Consider the following 19,228-nt stretch of genomic DNA (forward strand, 5'->3'; position numbering starts at 1 on the left):
AAGTAGACTTTGTGGCTACTGAACTCTGCTTTCAACTGGGAGGTGGTTCACAGATAAGGCTTCCATTGGAAACATCACATAATGGATTTTCTCCCCAAGTATGTTGCCTATCACTAGGCCTGTCAAAGGTGGATGCACATAGACCAAATCCAGTGGAGTGACTTTTTCCTTTGTAATTTACCTTCTGTGGAAGGTAGGTAGGATGTCCTCCAATGATGCCCACATCCTAATTCATGGAACCTATGACTATGTTATGTTACACAACAAAATGGACTTTGTGATGTAATTAAGAAGAGAGACAATCCTAATCACACAAGTCCTTAAAAGCTGAGAACTTCCTCCTGCTGGGGACAGGACAGATGAGGCAGAAGGGGAGGTTAGGGAGGTTTGAAGAGTGAGAAGAACTTCTGCAGTGGCTGACTTGGAAGATGAAGGAGGTTATGAACCAGGGAATGGGGGCAGCCTCTGGAGGCTGAGAACCTGCTGACACCTACCCACAACCACTAAGGAAATGAAGACTTTAATTCCACAACTGCATGCAACTAAACTCAGCCAACAACCTGAATAAGTCTGAAAAAGGCTTCTCCAGAGCCTCCAGATAAGAGGCCAGGCTGGCGACACACCTTGATTTTGACCTTGTGAGACCTAGAGCAGAGAAACTAGCCAAGATCACTCAGACTTCTGATCTACAGAACTGTGAGACCGTAAATTTATGTTGTATTAAGCCACTAATTGTGTGGGAATTTGTTACAGGAGCAATAGAAAATGAATACACCGTCTGATGTAGTTTAATCAGTTGACATTAGGTAAGTCTTCAGTCATGTTTCTTTTCAGAAATAAATACACAAATTATCATATCCTGGGGGTTTGTGTATTAACATGTTACATTATGTCAGTAAGTGATATTTCTGATAATTTGGCACTTACATATGTGCCTGTATTTCCTAAGTGTTTTATTAAACATTCCTTATTCATTAAGTGTTGACCCTGGTTAAAATATTTATAATACTTGAAAGTGCTGCTGTTTGGTGTTCTTTCTGTGCCAGACTCCTCCCGTTTGTAATATGGGGATTTATTTACAATGGCGAGAGCTGCTATGGGGCTATCCATAATAACACAGAAGTCTTGGCCGACAAACACCAGAAGGAGCTGTCTGGAAGGTTTGAATAAATAAACCTGGGTGGGAAGTATACAGTTATTGTGCATCACCAATGAATGAATCAGGTTGAGTTCCATCCTCCTCACCTAAAACTTCCTTAAGTGAGTGACAAGCATAGTATAAATCAGAAAACCGAGCCATCAAGAAGCTTGCCTTGACCAACGACTCAAATCACATCAAGCAGAACCAGAAGAGAACTTTACACCTGTATCTTCAGCCCCACAGTAAAACCCAATGACACGATGAATGCCATTTAATCTGTGTGATTTCACCATGAAATCTAAACCATCATTTGAAAGGCTGCTGAATGTGGTACCAGTGACACACTTTGTGCCTAACTCTCTTAACTTTTTGCTCATTTGATTGCCATACAACTATAGAAATCTGATTTTAAAACAATTACCTTGGGTTCCAGGGAATAATTACTTTAATGATCTTTTAAATATTTTCCCCCTAAGAGTTGACCTTGCTGTAAATTCTTTATTGCCTATTTATATGGTGATAGGGGATTAGGCAGGCACTGTTCTTGAGTCTTTACTGAGCTAAAGGAAAGTGGCCAATAGATGGCCTAAAAGAATCATGGGGAAATGTTTAAGGGGGAATTGAAAATTCGGTATTTTCACAAGCTACAAAAACATCCAAAGTCAATGATAAAAACAGATGTATTATGGCAAATTAGCAGTAGAGGGAAACAGAAAATGTCGTTTTCTGAATGAGGACTTAGAGTGGGAAGCTGTCCTTTAACTATTATATATATTTTAAAATAATTTTATTGATATACAAAAACTAATTTAGAAACCACATTAATAAATTAATAAAACTATTAAAATGATGGTACTCCATGAATTTTTAACAAGCATATTTCCTATGTTACACTTACAAGAAATCTTTTTTGATAATGCAAAGTCATAATTTGCAAAATATTTGGCACTGTTGTTTGCTTTCTGCTTCACTATCTTTGAGTCTGTGACAGGTAGCTGATGGTAAACCTCATAAGATTTGGAGTTATATTTGAAGACACTATCCAAGATATTTATTTGAACTTACATAAAAAGGCTATTTTCACCCTTAATATTAAAAAGCTGAGATGCATCCCAGGAGGCAAATATCATTCATGTACCTGGAAGCTCTTACTAAATGTAAGTTACTATGGCAAAGGAGTAAGAAGAGGGCACTATTCATTTACAGAATACAAGAGATATTGAATCTGAGAAATTCAAGGGGCTATGCCCATCGTATAGCTGAAGACAACAAGTAGAGAGTTTGGGTGATGGAAAATGAAAATATGTTATTATAATATGCTAACATTCCATTCCATCTCCAGTCTGCAAGCATTTCTTGAGCACTCACTTTCTGCTACGCCCTGGGAAAATGCTAATCTATTTAGCACTTTTCCATTTACAAAGCTTTTACAAAGCCATATACTTTGGCTTATTTGACACACTCATAAACACTTGGAAGTGGAAAAGGTATTATTAATAATACCATTTAAACAAAGAGAAGACGTGTCCATGTAAATGGCAGAGATGGAAATCATAAGGACAAAGTGTGAACCAAAACCAAAAAAAAGTAGATTATTCACCATGTATAAGACCCAAAGAAGCATAGCGTGACGTGTTGAGGAATCATAAACCAATAAATGGTGAATAGACTTTGAAATAGCGATCAATCTTCTAAATTATATAACATTTAACCACAATTAATGCACAAGGCTTTTATGGGACAATCTTTAAATCCTCCTCAATTAAATAAAACAATGCTTGAAAAAAATAAAATTGTATGATACATTTGTGAATGGCAAAGCTTAACACTTCAAAGACACAAATTCTTACCAAATTAATCCAAGAATTCAATACAATTCCAATAGACATTTCACCAGGATATTTTGAAGAATTTGACAAACTTACTCTGAAATTTAGGGGCCAAGAATCACTAAATCAGTCTTGAAAAGAAGATTCAGTCTTGAATCCCCATGTGGATTCACCATATTGGTAACAAAGGGGTGCCCCTCTCCATCTCTAATGCAGCAAGCATGAGTGGGCCAGTCCCTAGGTGCTGCACTCTGAAATGCTTTACCATGTTGGTGCATTTGTGCCTGAGAATAGGCTTGCTCCTACTCAAGCATTAAGCATGGTGGGAATAGTAGGGTAAGCCCAATACTGGAGGACATGAAAGGCTTCTAATAGGCAGCTTTGGCTCGAGGACTCTCCAACAACCTTAACAAACTCTCCTTAAAACTGCACAGCAGCCCAAGAGGGTTTTTGGCAACCTTTCTTCTTTCCTTCCATAGCCTCTCCACTCGAGGTCAGACTGGCATGATGGTCTGATGACTCCCCTAGCTCCCAGCCCTCTCTCCACCTTTGTGTCTGCTTCTTATAGGACTCAGACTTAACAATTATTTTAAAAAATAATCACTGAGGCACTAGTACAGAAACAAACAGACTCAAAAATTAGAATGGATAGCCCAGAAATTAATCTGTTTATTGTACTTGATATATAATAAAAGATGATACCACAAATTAGTGGGGAAAAATAGATTGCTAATTGAATGTGTTGAGGGAAATTACTGTTAGTGTCTTGTAAAGGTCTTAACAAGTGGTTAAACTTTGGTATGAGGGATGAGAAGTCCACAGGAGGAAAAGTAAGATTAGATGCCTTCCTCATATTGCATACAAAAATAAATTTCAAATTAAATAAAAAACTAAATGTGAAAGGAAAAATTGTGATTCTGTGGTGGGAAAGGTTTTACAAAAAGTACCCCCAGAGTCTCAATCATAAGAAAATAATTGGTACATTAAAATTGGGGATTAAATACATAGGTGACAGAATTGGTAAATATAATGATAATACATGTAAAAAGAGATCAATATCAGAATGTATAAGAAACTTCTGCAAATTAAAATAAAAAAGGAAGGAAGCGAGAGAGAGAAAGGAAGGAAGGGAGGGAGGGAGAAGAAAGAAGGAAGAGACTGAGGGAGAGAAAGAATGAAAGAGAATAGGTAAAGTACATGAATTGGAATGTCACAGAAGGGGAAATTCAAACAGCTAATGAGGTAAGATTTTACAGCCATCGAATTGAATAAACTAAAAAAAAAATTAAACAACACTAAGTTTTAGTAAGATTATGCAGAAACAGGAACTCTCCTGCACTGCTGGTTGAAATGTAAGCTAGCCTTCCAGAAAGCAATCTGACAGCACCTAATAAAACCACGTAAACACATACCCTACCATCAGTCAATACCCCTTTTGAGTATATTTCTCCAGCATACACAGACATGTTTGAAGATACTTACCACAGTAATGTTGGTGGAAGAAGGCAGTTGGAAGCTAGGTAAAGGTCCAAAACCTAGGGAAATAGATAAGTGGCAGATGAATTTTAGATAATAATGAATAGTACCAATGTGGCTACATTTTGAAATCATAAGCTTGAGAGAATAAAGTTAGAAGTAGAATGAGAAGTATGACACAATATCATTTATATGAATTAAGAGCACACACACACACACACACACGCACACAATTGCTCAATAACACTGTATTGTGTGAGGATCATTACATAGCCAAAGATATATATTACAACATGAAAGAGGGTGCCCATTGGGGGCTGGAATAGCAGTGGGGATCTGGAGTAAAGCGGAAAAAAATAAAACATGAGAAAGTTGTACAGACCAATGCTGATGGATGCCATGGAAGGGCAGCCTTTTTACTTCCCTCTTCCAAAGTCAATTCATATTTCCAATCATAACACACAAATCTAGAAATTCAACAAAACCCAAATTTTAATGTTAGAGTGGCTCTGGATTAGTTTTCCACTGTTGACAACAAATTATGACAAATTTAGCAGCTAAAAGCAACATACCTTTATTAACTGACGGTCTGCAGGAGTCTGGTCATGAGTTTAGCTGGATCTCTGCTTAAGGTGTCACCAGGCTAAAATCAAGGTATTAGCCATGCACATGATTTTTGTCTAAGCCTCATGACTCTCTTTCAAGCTCACTGAATGTTGGCAGAATTCAGTTTCTAGTGACATATGACTGAAGTCTCCAGCTCCTGGAGACCATCTGCCATTTCCTGTCATGTGATTCCTCTGCACATCACAGAAGTTTGCTCCTTCAAGGCCAGTAGGTGCTTCTCTGGCTGCTACTTTGAGTCTCTTTTATTTTATTATTTTTATTTTTGAGACGGAGTGGCCCTGTCACTCTGCCTGGAGCACAGTGGTGCGATCTCGGCTCACTGCAACCTCCGCCTCCCAGGTTCAAGCAAGTCTCATGCCTCAGCCTCCTGAGTAGCTGGGATTACTGGTATGCGGTACCACGCCCAGCTAATTTTTCTATTTTTATTAGAGATGGGGTTTTGCCACGTTGGCCAGGCTGGTCTCAAACTCCTGACCTCAGGTGATCCACCCGCCTTGGCCTCCCAAAGTACTGGGATTACAGGCATGAGCCACCATGCCTGGCTGAGTCTGTTTTAAAGGGCTCAACTGATTAGGTCAGGCTCACCCAGCATAACCTCTCTTTTGACTGTCTCAAAGTCAACTGATTAGTAACCTTAATTTACCTACAAAATCTCTTTACCTTTGCCACATAACATAACCTAATCACAGGAGTGATAGGTGATCCTTTTGAGATAGCAGGCAAATACTCAGCTGTATATTTGGCAAATATTCATGGCATACCTACTATGTGCCCCATACCAACTAAACAATTGGGTATAAGGCAGATAAAATATTAATAAAATACAGTCCTTGGTCTTAAGAAACTCTCATTTTAGTGGTCAGAAAAGATGTGCACTCATTTAATTAAAACGAAAAATAAAATAAGTGGTTAGAGTTTGAATTTTTCGCACCATATTGCTTGAGTTCTGGCTCTATTTCATAGCAGCTGTATAACTTTGGATATATATTTGTTATAGGAGGAAGAATATATATATATACTCATATATATATATATATATATATACTTGTTATGCGAGGAAGGAAGAAGGAATAAGAGAGGTAGGGAGGGAGAGAAAAAGGGAAGGAAATGGAAAAACTTACAGAGTTTTTGTTTCCATTAATGAGTTAGATATAAAAAGCTTAGAACAGCATCTGACATAGTGAGAAATCAATAAATCTCAGCTCAGATAACAGAGGCAACTGTAAGGTCTTATGGGAGCGTAGAAGCGCAGAAGATGGTAGCATTTTATAGATGAAAAAAATGAGACTCAGCAAACAATAGGCTTCTCTGCATTCACACAATTAGTGAGTAACAGAACCAGGAACAGAAATGAATTAACCCTGATCTGCAGTAGTTGAAAGCACCCTGCTTAGTAAGTAAGGGCCCAGGTATGATCAGGCTGAAGACTAGCCAAGGACTTTGAGGAGGATGGAAGCTATTTCATGTGGATGCAATGACCTCTACACTATTCCTTCACTATGTAACTTTGATTCTCTAAGTGTTGGCATGATGATTATAATAAAAATAAGGCTCATAGTTATGAAAAACTGTAAGGTCAACAATAATTTTCAAAAATATGACCTCAATTCATTCTTTAAAAAAACCTATAAATGACTTTCATACAAGCCTTCTCAAATCCTTTTCCAGGGAAATCAGTGGATAACAATTTTATCAGTTCAACAAATGTTTGTAAGTGCTGTGTTTGCCACACTATATAAATTTTGCTAAATTGTATAAAAAACTTGTTAAATCACCAGGCGCAGTGGCTCAAGCCTGTAATCCCAGCACTTTGGAAGGCCAAGGCAGAAGGATTGTTTGAGGCCAGAAGTTCAAGACCACCCTGGTCAACATAGCGAGACACCCTCCCTACAATTTTTTTAAAAAATTAGCTGGGTGTGGTATGTGTGCATGTAGTCCCAGCTACTCAAGAAGCTGAGAAAAGAGGATCACCTGAACCCAGTAGTTTGAGGCTGCAGTGAGTTATGATTGTGCCACTGCACTCCAGTCTGGGCAACAGAGCAAGACCCTTGTGTCTAAACAACAAAACAAAAACAAAAACTTGCTAAATAAGCTGAAAAAAAAAAGCCAGAACATTTTATAATGAGCCACTACTATATATCAGATAGTGTGGATACAAAATGAATAAGACAAATTTATAGCATCTCTGGGCAGGGAAAAAATTTCAACTATTCCTCAAACTGGGGCATCTGCTGTGGAATAACAAGATTCTAGAGGGATTTCTGGCTGCTTTGAGCAGCAGAACAGCCTGCAACTGATTAACTCTCCTCACCTGTGCCTGTCATGGCCCACACTGAAATGAAAAGTTATTACTCAGTATTTTCTGGGATTAGTTTGAGAATCTGTTTATCCTGAACAGTAGATAGAAAAGAATTGCTACGAGATAGTGAAGTTTGATCAGCTTAATAAAATCAGCAGGGCAATTCAATTCCACCCACCAGGCAAACTTTCGAATTCACATTCAAATTGATAATAGTGTTGTTCAGTTAAAAGATGCTTTGATCCAAAGAATTCCCAGGGCTTTGCAAATTTAGGTGGTTGATGTTCAAGAGTGGGGTTTACAGACAGCTGTTTGAAGTAGGAGAACAGCCTGGTAGTGCCTTCTATCAAAAGCAGAGTTATACTCCAAAACGTTTCATTGTGTCATGGTGAAAACAGCGTTTGAGAATACAAAATCAGGACCTTGTGACCAAGTTTATATTCTTAAAATTAAACAATTAAAAAACTATTTGACTAAACATTAGTCAAATAAAGAGAGATCAGTGAATTCTAATAAACCTTAAATTTTATAATTAAATTGGTATAGTATGCTAATTTCTATACTATTTTGCTCACCATAAACTTTCACCCCAAATGAAATATAACTAAAGTTGTATTTTTTAAACACACATATATATTTTTTTCTTTATCTGATGTTCCATTCAAATATCTAGTTAAATGTTCTAGATATTTATTCATCACAACAACTGAGACTCTTTTGAGAATGAAAGGGGGCACTTTTAGTAATTACACTGAGGGAACAGGTGTCAACTGGAGACGTCCTCGGCAAACCAGGACATATGGCCACCCTATGATTAGTGCTTTTTCAAGTTACAACAGTTGTTGACTCCTGCATTCTGGGCCATACTTCTCATCTCTCTGAATCCCACCTCCCTTCATCTTGTACTTTCTCTTTCAGTGCTTTCTGTGTGAGATCTCTTTATCCTCCCCCATTTATTCAATAACTAGTTAATGAGCATGTTCCACCTGTCAGATATTATTCTAGTAGCTGGAGACACAAATATGGCCCTGGGTCTCTAGATGCTTATATTCCAGCCCGAGTTGGGAGCACACTTTAACTAGTTATATAATTAGGTATTTTATAACAATTTTGAAGCATGCTACAAAGGTGAATCACACAGTGCCTGGGAGCATATAACCTGTCCTGCCTGGAAAGTCAGAGAAACCTCTTTCTTTACAGATGCCATCTTAATAAAATTCTAGGGACTGTGTTTATTATTCCTTATCTCTATCAATTGTTAAAACTATATTTTTTCCTGCTATCGTTGTCTTCTGCCTCCCTTCTTTTTTTATTATTTTTGTTAACATTTCTGGTCTTCAGTTTCTTTTTTTCTACTAATATTTTATAGGGGTGACACCAAGATGTGCTACACTGAACCCAACTTCTGCATGTTTAAGACAAGGTATGCAAAATTAAATGAATCTATACTCCAGTTTTGTGAATAATAATTCACAGATACACAATATAATGTAATAAAAGATGGCTGTGCTACCTGATCAGATGCCTGATTAGGTACCAGTGGACAAGTTTGCCAAGGAGGAGTCCAAAAATCTTGCCTTAGTCAATACATGATTAACTTGCTTCCCTTCAGTACTTGCCTGTTCTTTATTTCATGCCTCTTCTTGACTCTTCCCTTAAATGTCAGCACTCCCTAAGGTTCTGTCCTTTACCTTCTTCTAATTTTTTTTCTTTGGAAAACTCTTCTACTTCCATGGCTTAAGCCACCACTTCCATACAGATGGCTCTGGAAACTTTTTCTTCTGCTCTCTAGGGAGTTCTCTACAAAGAACGATCCTGCATTTGCAGCTGTGTGCAAGACAGTGTCACAGCCCAAGCCACTGGCACTGCCTAGCTCATGCCACCATAATCTTTCATCTTGATTATTGCGAAAACCTTCTGACTGGTTTCCCTGTCTCCAGCCTTGCTCCCACCCAAATCAATTTTGCCTCTACACCACAGCAAACTTGATCTTTCTAAACTGCTTGTTATTGTGCTAACCCTCTTCTTAAAACTCTTCCCTAGCTCACTGTTGTTCCTTAATTAAAACCCAAGCTCTTAACAGAAACTGACACTATCTGCATAACCTGGCCTCTGTTTTTCCCTCTAGACTTGCCAACAACCACTTCCCACCTTATATAGAGAGAGCACTTCCTGCTCTATAACCCATGTTGTCTCTTGACTCTAAGCCACCACACATGCTCTTTCTTGTTCTGAACATGCTCTTTTCCTCTCCTGACTTTCACTCATCCCTCAGGCCCCAGCTCCTTAGGAGCTTTCCTAGATTTCCAAGTCTGAGTCAGGTGCTCTTACTATGTGCTTTCTCACAGCACCCTCTACCCTTGTTATCAAGCCCCATTTTACTCTTGCCTTTAGCTTACTCACTTTCTCCACTTGGCTGTGAAGTACAGTATGGGATGTAAATACTTCTATAGAATGGGAAGATTGAACACTCAATAGCTGTTAGTGTCTTGTAAAGGTCTTAACAAGTGGTTAAACTTTGGTATGAGGGATGAGAAGTCCACAGAAGGAAAAGCATTAGCAAAGATGTGTCTAGAGATTGGAAAATGCAAGGCAAATGTAGTTATTAAATCATACAGAGTGACATATACACTCATATAGGAAAATAATGGGAGCCAAGGCTTGAAGAGCTAATCCTCGAATGCCAGATTGAGATATTTGGTATTTTTTCCCAACATTTGCTGGACATTAGATTTACCTGGGGAACTCTTATTAAAACACCAATACCTGGGCTCCACCTTCAGAGATACTGATTGAATTATCCAAGAAAGAGACTCAGACAAAAGCATTTTAAAAAAGCTTTCTAGGCTAGAATTGAGAATCATGACTCTAGGAGGCAATGGAAACTTTGGAAGTTTTTGAGTATAATCTAGTATATATTAAATTTGTAATAAAAAATGTGTCAAATGAATGTTGATGTCGCACACACCAGATATCTTTGTTATTGGTTTTCAGAAATTTTTCATGTTTTATAAAAATATGTTTATTCATTAAAAAAAAGCCTCAATGACTTTATTCCCCTTTGTTACAGGTAATGTGTAAGAGTCCACAAAAGTCACTTAATTATCTCATGCTTTAAATTTTATTTTTTCTTTCCTTGTGCATAAACACAATTGTTTTAAACATGATTTGAACTGTTTTTTTTTTCCAGAATGTGCATCTTTATTTTTCCTGAATATTTCTATTGTCTAAATACCTTAGGTAAAATTTACTGCTTCTACAGATGGCCTAAAAGTTCTGGCAATGAAAGAAGTAAAGTGTGAATGTATCCTTAATACCAGCTATTCAGATGTCTTCATCAATTATTATGTGAAGTCTTTCCAGTTCTATCCTAAACTGTAGAAACTCTTCCAGTTAAACTACAGAGCATGATAAGAGTTTCATAACATGCTGCCTCCAAGAAGTAATTTCGTTGTACCAAATTCATTTTCACTTTTAATAATCTTGATCTGATCCTGTATCACTAATAGAGGCTTTAAAAACAATTTATATGTTTACTAGACACTATGAGGTTCATGATGCTCTTAGTTTTTACAAATAATAAATATGTATATACATTTTTTTACAAATAATAAATGTGTACATACAGATTTTTCCTATTATCTGTACATACACATTTATTATTTATTATTTTCAAAAATGATAAATTACTTTTTACACATTTATTGTTTGTAAAAAAATGTGTGGTAATGTCAGAATTCCTAACTGTTAACAGTTATCTCTAAGAAGGTCTAAAGTTTTTATTCTAGGACTTGAAGGGGACGTTAGCCGTATTATATACTACTTTTCTCAAACTTAGTTCTCAACTCAATATACTGTATTTGACAGGCAAACACAGGTATTATATCATGATAAAACAATAGTGGTGCAATTATTTCTTAGATTGAAAGAGGTGCAATCATTGCACTCTTGCAAGAGTAAAGGAAAAAACAGAATTGTCATTATACAATGAATTAATAGGGTTCTAATTCCACTTAAAGAAGAATTTTGTTTTTCTGAGGAATTCCAGTATTTATGCTCCTGTGAAGCATTTTCTAATATTTGACTCTTTAGTTAGGGGCCAGGAAATATTTTTTTTCTAAGTGAGAAGGAAATTGGTTATAAGCAAATTAATTTGGGGAAATAGTAAGATTTAAAACTCCCATATTTTCATCAGATACCACATTTTTCTGGAGTTCTAGCTATCCTTTGTTCTTATATTTCCAAAACATCTAGTAAATTACAAAATGCAATGGGAAACTTTAAGCCCACAGCCCAGCCCTTGATAAATAATCAAACAACAATTGAGTATTTATGCTTGCACTGCAATAGAAAGGTTAGAGTTCATTGAAAAATCCTCTTAATTTAAGAATTGTAGTTGTTCCATACAATCATAAATAAAAGAAGTAATTATAAACTTCGGGGGAAAAGGACTAAAAATGTTTTTGAGAAAAATATGGCTTTCTAATCTAATTGAAAGTAAGGGAAATTTTTTTTTGTCTTGTAATGTATGATTATATATAGTTGTGTGTGACTGGTGAATGATGTTTAAAGAGGTTGCTCAAGGTTACAGGAAAAACCCTAAGGAATTCTTGCAGCAACATCCTGAAATAAGAGCTCCTGCATAATAGATTCACTGTGGTTTCCTTAGTGAAGTGAGCCTTCTGTGAATACACAATCTTTAACTATACAGGATCAAGAGGAGAATTGAGTCATGCATTGGAATGCTTTTAGCTTTGGTTTACCCCTCTGTTTAAAGAAGAGAGTTATGAGATTTGCTTAATTTGATCATTTTCCTCTTTCCTTTGGTAATCTCCCTCCTGTATTACAAGATATATAATTCTTCCTTCACGCTTCAAATGAAAGTTGAAATGATTTTTTCATTTCAACTTTGTTGTATGTTGTAGACGCAAGGTCAAAAATTTACATCAGGTATCTGAATGTGTAGCATATACAACTGAGTGTTGAAAGAAGACAAAATCGTTTTCATCACGAAGAATATGTGCTCAGTAAGAATCAGAATGTTCAATTGTGTGAAGGTGGGAGATGGGAAGATTGGTATTATGGCCTGGATCCAGAAATCAGGTATTTACCCAAAATTATCTCTATAGTTTTCACCTATCACCTATTCATTTAATATCTTTACCATAATTTTTTATTTTAATTAAGAGTCAGTAATCTTTTCGTGCTGCTAGATAAGAGCCTCGACATTTTAAAGGCAGACATTTTTCTCATATTAGGTTCTAGATATAGTGTATGACAGTGGGACTCCTAGTGGGATTTTCTTGAGTTCGTAGCACCTGTTGAAGATGCGTATAATAAAAGAATAAAAGATAAAAAATCAAAGAAATGTTTGAAGAGGTATTCTGGGGGACTTGATCTATTGGTTATTAAAAATGTAATACAGGGCCACATTAACAAGGCAGAGTGGTTTAGATTCAAGAATCAAAAGGCAGATTCAAGAAATAGGAAAAAAAACTAGAAACAAGTCCTAATTATGAAAAGTATTTTCTATATGACAACAGTACCACTGCAAATAACCATAAGCAAACAAATAAACAAAACTCCAATAAACCAAATAAAATCATTAAATAAAAATACAATTGAAAAATCAAATAAATTACAAAGATATATAATGAATGCTGCTGTAACAGTAGATTAAATAAACTATCTTCAAATATTATAACCAAACACATTTCAGATAAATTAAAAATTAATGTCAAAAAATAAAATGATACATAATTTATATAAATAATAATATAATTCCAGATTTCAGAAAAAGAAGTAATCACTAAAGAAGAAAAAAATCAATATAAAAAGCCCAAGCTGTGATACATTAAATCCTTTCATAAGCAAAATTAAGAGATCAGCAATAAATTCGGAAAGTATTTTCAGAAAAATGACAAAGGGTTATGTCATTAAATAGAGCTCATGCCAACCAGTAAGTTTGCCAATAGGAAAGAGGTCCATGTGTTTCTAAATAAGAGCTCACAGATGAGGAAAATATTTGTGACTAATAAATATAATAAAACATGTTACCAACTTAAAATGAGATATCACTTTGTCTGCTGGATTAGTGAGGACAAGGGGATATGCAATGGGATTTCACACATCCTCCATCCCACCTGCCAGCCCAACCCTATACTAGACGGGTTTGCTCACCCAACTTCCCTTCCGAGACCATAGTCTGAGAATAATAGAAAGAATAAAAGACAAAAAATCAAAGAAATGCTTGAAGAGGTATTCTGGGGGGCTTGCTTTACTGGTTATTAAAAATGTAATACAGAGCTACAATAACAAGCTACTCTTCAAGTACAGGGAAGAGACAGAGAACAAGTATCCTTTTATAAGAGCAGATTCATTGCTGTGTTAATGTTTTGCTGTGAGCCTGGGTCTGGAGGAGCTGTTTTTCTTGATTCCCTCCTATTTTGCAGGATTGCAATGCTACTGGAGATCCCTCTTTGACCCCAGGACTAGGATGGAGAGAAAAAAATAAAACTGAGATAGTGGGAAAGGGAGGATGACTCTCTAATGTCTGTCTGAGATAGCCTCAGTATGCACAGTTGGTCATTTAGAAGGAAAGTAAAGAGGTGTTTTGTATCATGCTGTGAGCCACATGTGTATGTCAGGTTGTCTAATCCGATGATGTTCTTTTGAGTAGTGGACTAGTAGGACATAAAGGATGGTTAAGGGGTTGGTTATATTAGCAGAACTTGTCCAAAATAGTAATGCAGGATGTAAATGAGAGAATATTGAGATAGTCACTCTAATACTGACACTGATGACAGTTGTAATTGATACAAGCTTTCTATAAAGCATTTAAAGTACCAAGAGTCTTACATTTTTAAAAATATCTTCTTTGACCCCCTAACTACATTTCTTAGTATTACTCATTGACCACACTTTTGAAAAACACCACTTTATGACAGGCAAAGAAGATGACAGATACAGCAATTAACAAGGCAGTCCAGGTACTTGTTCTTATGGTACTTTCATTCTAGTGGGGCCAAGAGAGAATAGACAATAACCATGTACATAAACAAATAAGTAAGATATTATAGAAAGTGACATGTAGAGTGAAGAAAATAAATTGGAGTAATATGTTAAAGAGTGACCAGGGGTTGTCAGGGACACTCTCTTTGAAGAGGTGATGTATTAGTGAGGGTTCTCCAGAAAAACAACCAGTAGGATGTATATACATTTTAATAGTGTGTGTATACATATCTCTAGGTAGACAGATAGATAGATAGATAGATAGATAGATAGTTACATACTTATGTACATACATATGTGTGTGTGTAGAGAGAGAGAAACAAAGACAGAGAAAGGTTTATTTTAAGAAATTGACCCTGGTGGCAGGCGCCTGTAGTCCCAGCTACTCTGGAGGCTGAGGCAAGAGAATGGCGTGAACCCAGGAGACGGAGCTTGCAGTGAGCCGAGATTGTGCCACTGCACTCCAGCCTGGGCGACAGAGCGAGACTCTGTCTCAAAAAAAAAAGAAAAAGAAAAAGAAATTGACTCACATGACTGTGGGAGCAGGCAAGTCTGAAATCTGCAGGGCAGACCAGCAGGCTGGAAACCCAAGGAAGGATTGATGTTGTACTACTGCATCTGAAATCAGTCTGCAGGCAGAATTTCTTCTTCTTCGGGGACCTCAGTCTTTTCTCTTAAGGTCTTCAACTGTTGGATGAGCCTCGCTCATATTATGGAGGATGAGATGCTTTACTCAAAGTCTACTGACTTAAATGCTAATCCCACCTAATTTATCTTCACGGCAATGAAGACCAAGCAAGTTGGTTTTGCTCTTATTTGACCAGGCAAGTGAGCACTGTAGCCTACCCAAGTTGACTCATCAAATTAATTACCACAGGTGATATTTCAGCTGATAATCAAATAACAATATGTAACCAGCCACGTGTGGTCCTGGTGGAAGAGATGCAAAGGCTCTAAAGCAGAAGAGTGTGCAGTGGGAACAAAAAGACCCAGTGTGGTGGGTCCCAGTGATGTGCTGTGGCCCGTTCATATTGCCTCTAAGAGCTGATTACAAACATCTCTTTTCAATAGCATGGTCAGTGACATCACGCTGGTAGCTTGAAATCAGTAAGGATTTATACCAGAGGAGTATGTACACCAGAGTAATCAGCAAATGCTACAAACCAGGACTTTTATTACTCCCACTTTTTAACATTTACCAGCAAAGTACTGATGGGAAGAGCACAAGGGGTAGGCATGGGCCTTAGATGGCACATCTAAAAGCTTAGCTCTCAGTCTCAGTGTGATGATTGACATTTTCAAGTCGTATTACAAGTCAAAACCATTCATATTGTGGTGTACTCTTGAACAGGCTTCATAGGGTGGCAGGATTTCAAGTAGGAAAGCTAATGAGAAGATTACTGAAGCAGTCTAGAGACGAGATGATGGAGACTACATTAGAGTGTGGCAGGCACCAGGAGAGATAAAAAGCTTTGAAGGGCACATTTTGAATGAGGTGCTGATAGCTCTTGGATGGAGGAAGCTGCAGTGAGAGAAATTAAGAACGACCCATGGATTATTGACCTAAGCAAATGGGCCTACCCATGTTGGGGGATCTTTTATGACATGGGAACATTTGGGAGGGACAGTTTCAACAGGGAAATGTGGCAGGGGAATCAGTTGTTGCTTTGGCCCCATTGACTTTGAGATGCCTGCTAGATTTTGAAATGCCTGAAGCCATTAAGGAAGAACTTTTATATGTGAGCTTATATTTGGAACTCAGTGGAAAGGTCAGGACTGGAGATGTAAATTTGGGAATCATCTCCATACAAAGACTAACTTTCCTAAGGAAATAATCAGAAATTCAGACAGACTAATAGGTTAAAATAAAAGAAGGACACAGAAATGTATATGCTAAATGGCTGAATAAGGAGGATATATTGACATAATTAGTCAATAAGCCATAATTCCACGTGCTGTAGCTAGTGTAATTATGAGTAATTTAAATTTTTTGTCCTTTAGATATTCACAACAAATAAGTTCTTCTTAAAATTAGAAGAAAACAATCTTGTTTTAAAAGAAATATAAAAACATTAGATTTGTTAATGATAACATTAAAATATCTAAGTAGCTAAAAATTTTATTTAGCCACTGGTTAAACTGTTTCTTTGACTTAAAGAGCTTATAGTTATGTAAGCACACTATTTTTTACTTGTCTTTCCCATTATTAAAATAATACATGTATGTTACAGATACATTTGAAAAGATAAAAGAATAAAGAGAAATAATTTTTACATATTATTGAATATTTAGTTTTCTTGATCCAATTTTATCTACTTTTTTGTGATATGCTCCCATCATTTTACATCTTATTTATATCTTATATCTATCTTTTTGTATCTTATATCTTATAAAAGCTATGTTATTAATCCCTTAACAGTGCATTTTTATCAGAGGTTAAAAAAGGTTCACTGCTTCACATGGTTTTACGTCTTGTGATAGTGATCTATAATATTTAGCCTCTATGATACCGCTGCAGTATAGTGTTTCACTGGAATTTTTCATTTTCACTTCAATGCCATAAAATTGCAACCTCAAATTTATTGCAATATTTACATATATGACAGCTGTTAAAACTACAGTAGTTGAAATACACTTAGGGAATAGTTACTGGGGCAAATGTGTGTATACACACACACACACACACACACACACTTTCATGTAAGTTATTTATTGTAATGTTGAACTTTTATTCCCTCGTGGTGAATAAAAGGACATAAGTGTTGATATTTATGTTATAAAGTTACCTGCTTCCCTTACTTCATTCATGAATTTCTTTATTCATATCAATACTTACTGAAAAGTTTATAAAGAACCTACTATGTGCCAAGCAGTGAGCAAAACACAGCATAGTTGGGGAGACGGACACATAAGTGGAAAAACAGTATTGCCATATGGCGAGAACTGTTGAAAGGGTATAATCAACATAGTTTGGAATCACACAGGGGAATGGGAGACGGTGACCCTTGAGCTGGGTGTTAGAGGATGAATGAGCATTTACCAGGCAGAAGAAATAGCATTTGCACCTGCATGGAGCCATGAAAGGAGAAAGAATGATTGAGGCAGGAAATAAAGTGCAAAAAGGAGGTTTGGACCAGCTTGTGATGGGTCTTGTATGCCAAGCTAAGGAATTTGGATTACATATTGCAGGTCATGGAAGTCAACAGAGATTGCTTTGCATTGGAGACTGTCAGAATCAGTTTGGGCTGGAAAGAACATTCTGCAACAATGTGAGGAAAGATTAGATTGGAAAGAAAACTGGTAATAGGAGCACTAGGGATAGGCTGAGTTCAGTGCAAAAGAAAAGGAGGGCTGAAAGCTTTGGCAGTCTCTGAGGATGGGAAGAAAGAAGACAATTTGATTGGCAAGAATGACAATATTTAATGAAACGATGAAAGCAAGAACAGGATGAAGAAGAAAGAAGATAGGGAATATAATTTTTAAAAGAAGGTTGGGTGTGAAAAGTAGAGGGCCTGGAAAGTAACTTGAAGAAAGGTTAGAATCAAACAACTTTTTAAAGGGTAAGTAAAATTTGAGGTTGGTCTAAATTGAGACCAATGTGTTAGAAATAATGTTTTAATATTTCCTGGGTTGAGATAGGAGATAAAAAGGGGCTGATAACAGGTCTACTTTCATCTAGACTACATAGGTGCTCAGAAAGAAAGAGAAATGAGAATTTACTTAGTTTTTTATTTTTAATTGTTTGGGCACATAGCAGTTGTATATGCTTATGGGATACATGAGATGTTTTGACACAGGCATGAAATGTGAAATAAGCAAATCTTGGAGATGGGGTATTCATCTCCTCAAGCATTTATCCTTTGAGTTACAAACATTCCAGGAACACTCTTTAAGTTATTTAAAAATGTACAATAAAGTTATTATTGACTATAATCATCCTGTTGTGTTATCAACTAGTAGGTCTTATTCATTCTTTCCAAGTTTTTTTGGTACCCATTAACCATTCCCACCTCTCCCCTAGTCTTCCACTATGGGAAATGGGAATTTAAAGATGATCAGAAGACAGTTGGGAGCAGAGTGAGAATAAGAACCCTCAACTGCTGTCTCACCTTTCAGATCACGAAGAAGTTTTTTACAATGAGCAGAACACTCAACCTGAAAGCAGAATGGATTGAGTCACTGCAGCGTGGCAGTGGAATGGTGCTTGATGTTGGCAAAGGAAACATGTACTTCTAGACTGGACAGTTTTCCCTCAGTTTACAGTTTCCAAATAGAGACATCACTTTGAAATAACATGGAGAACATACATGGATGTACTGAACGAAGAATAAAGTCTGTGTTGCAGTCCTGTCTCCATTGACTTTTACAAATATGGCTTTGGATGAATCACCTAACTTTTATTTTTGAGAATTTACACTTACCATGTATAAAATGATAGTGCTAATATGTTTGCTGCCTACCCCATTGGGTTTTGTGAGGAACAAATGATAATGCTAAGAAAAAGGCATTGAGAATTATAACTCATTATTCAAATGCAAGTTATTTATGTGGTTATTGTCATTATTATTAATACTTTCACTCAGCTAAAACCTTAGAACCAAAAAAATCTGAGAACTTGCTTACTATTAATAACTGTCTTATTTGATTCAGGGACTCAAGAAAGTATCAGCTCACATGACTGAGTTTCATCAATTCCAAGTTGTACATTGAGAATCACGATAAAGATCGGGAATATGAGACTTTAAGCATAATTCTTTTTCATCACCATCTGGCTATTTCTACTTCTCCAGTCCTAACTTCTAACCTGATCTTAGTCACCAGGGCTAAATTGCAAAGTAGAAAATT

General features: G+C 36.5%; 1 long non-coding RNA gene across 2 annotated transcripts; it reads left to right on the forward strand.

Annotated features, from left to right (window-relative positions):
• Positions 1-306: 306 nt before the first annotated feature.
• Positions 307-18,888, forward strand: LOC103783154 (uncharacterized). Of its 2 annotated transcripts, XR_008955700.2 has the most exons (4): positions 307-806; positions 8,742-8,795; positions 12,298-12,475; positions 18,405-18,888. It is a non-coding gene; the product is annotated as an uncharacterized LOC103783154 (long non-coding RNA). The 2 variants fall into 2 exon arrangements; XR_004672182.4 differs by lacking the exon at positions 307-806 and having other exon boundaries at positions 8,136-8,795; positions 18,500-18,888.
• Positions 18,889-19,228: the final 340 nt, after the last annotated feature.

Source organism: Pan paniscus, chromosome 5 (assembly GCF_029289425.2).
Source record: "Pan paniscus chromosome 5, NHGRI_mPanPan1-v2.0_pri, whole genome shotgun sequence".
NCBI lineage: Eukaryota > Metazoa > Chordata > Mammalia > Primates > Hominidae > Pan > Pan paniscus.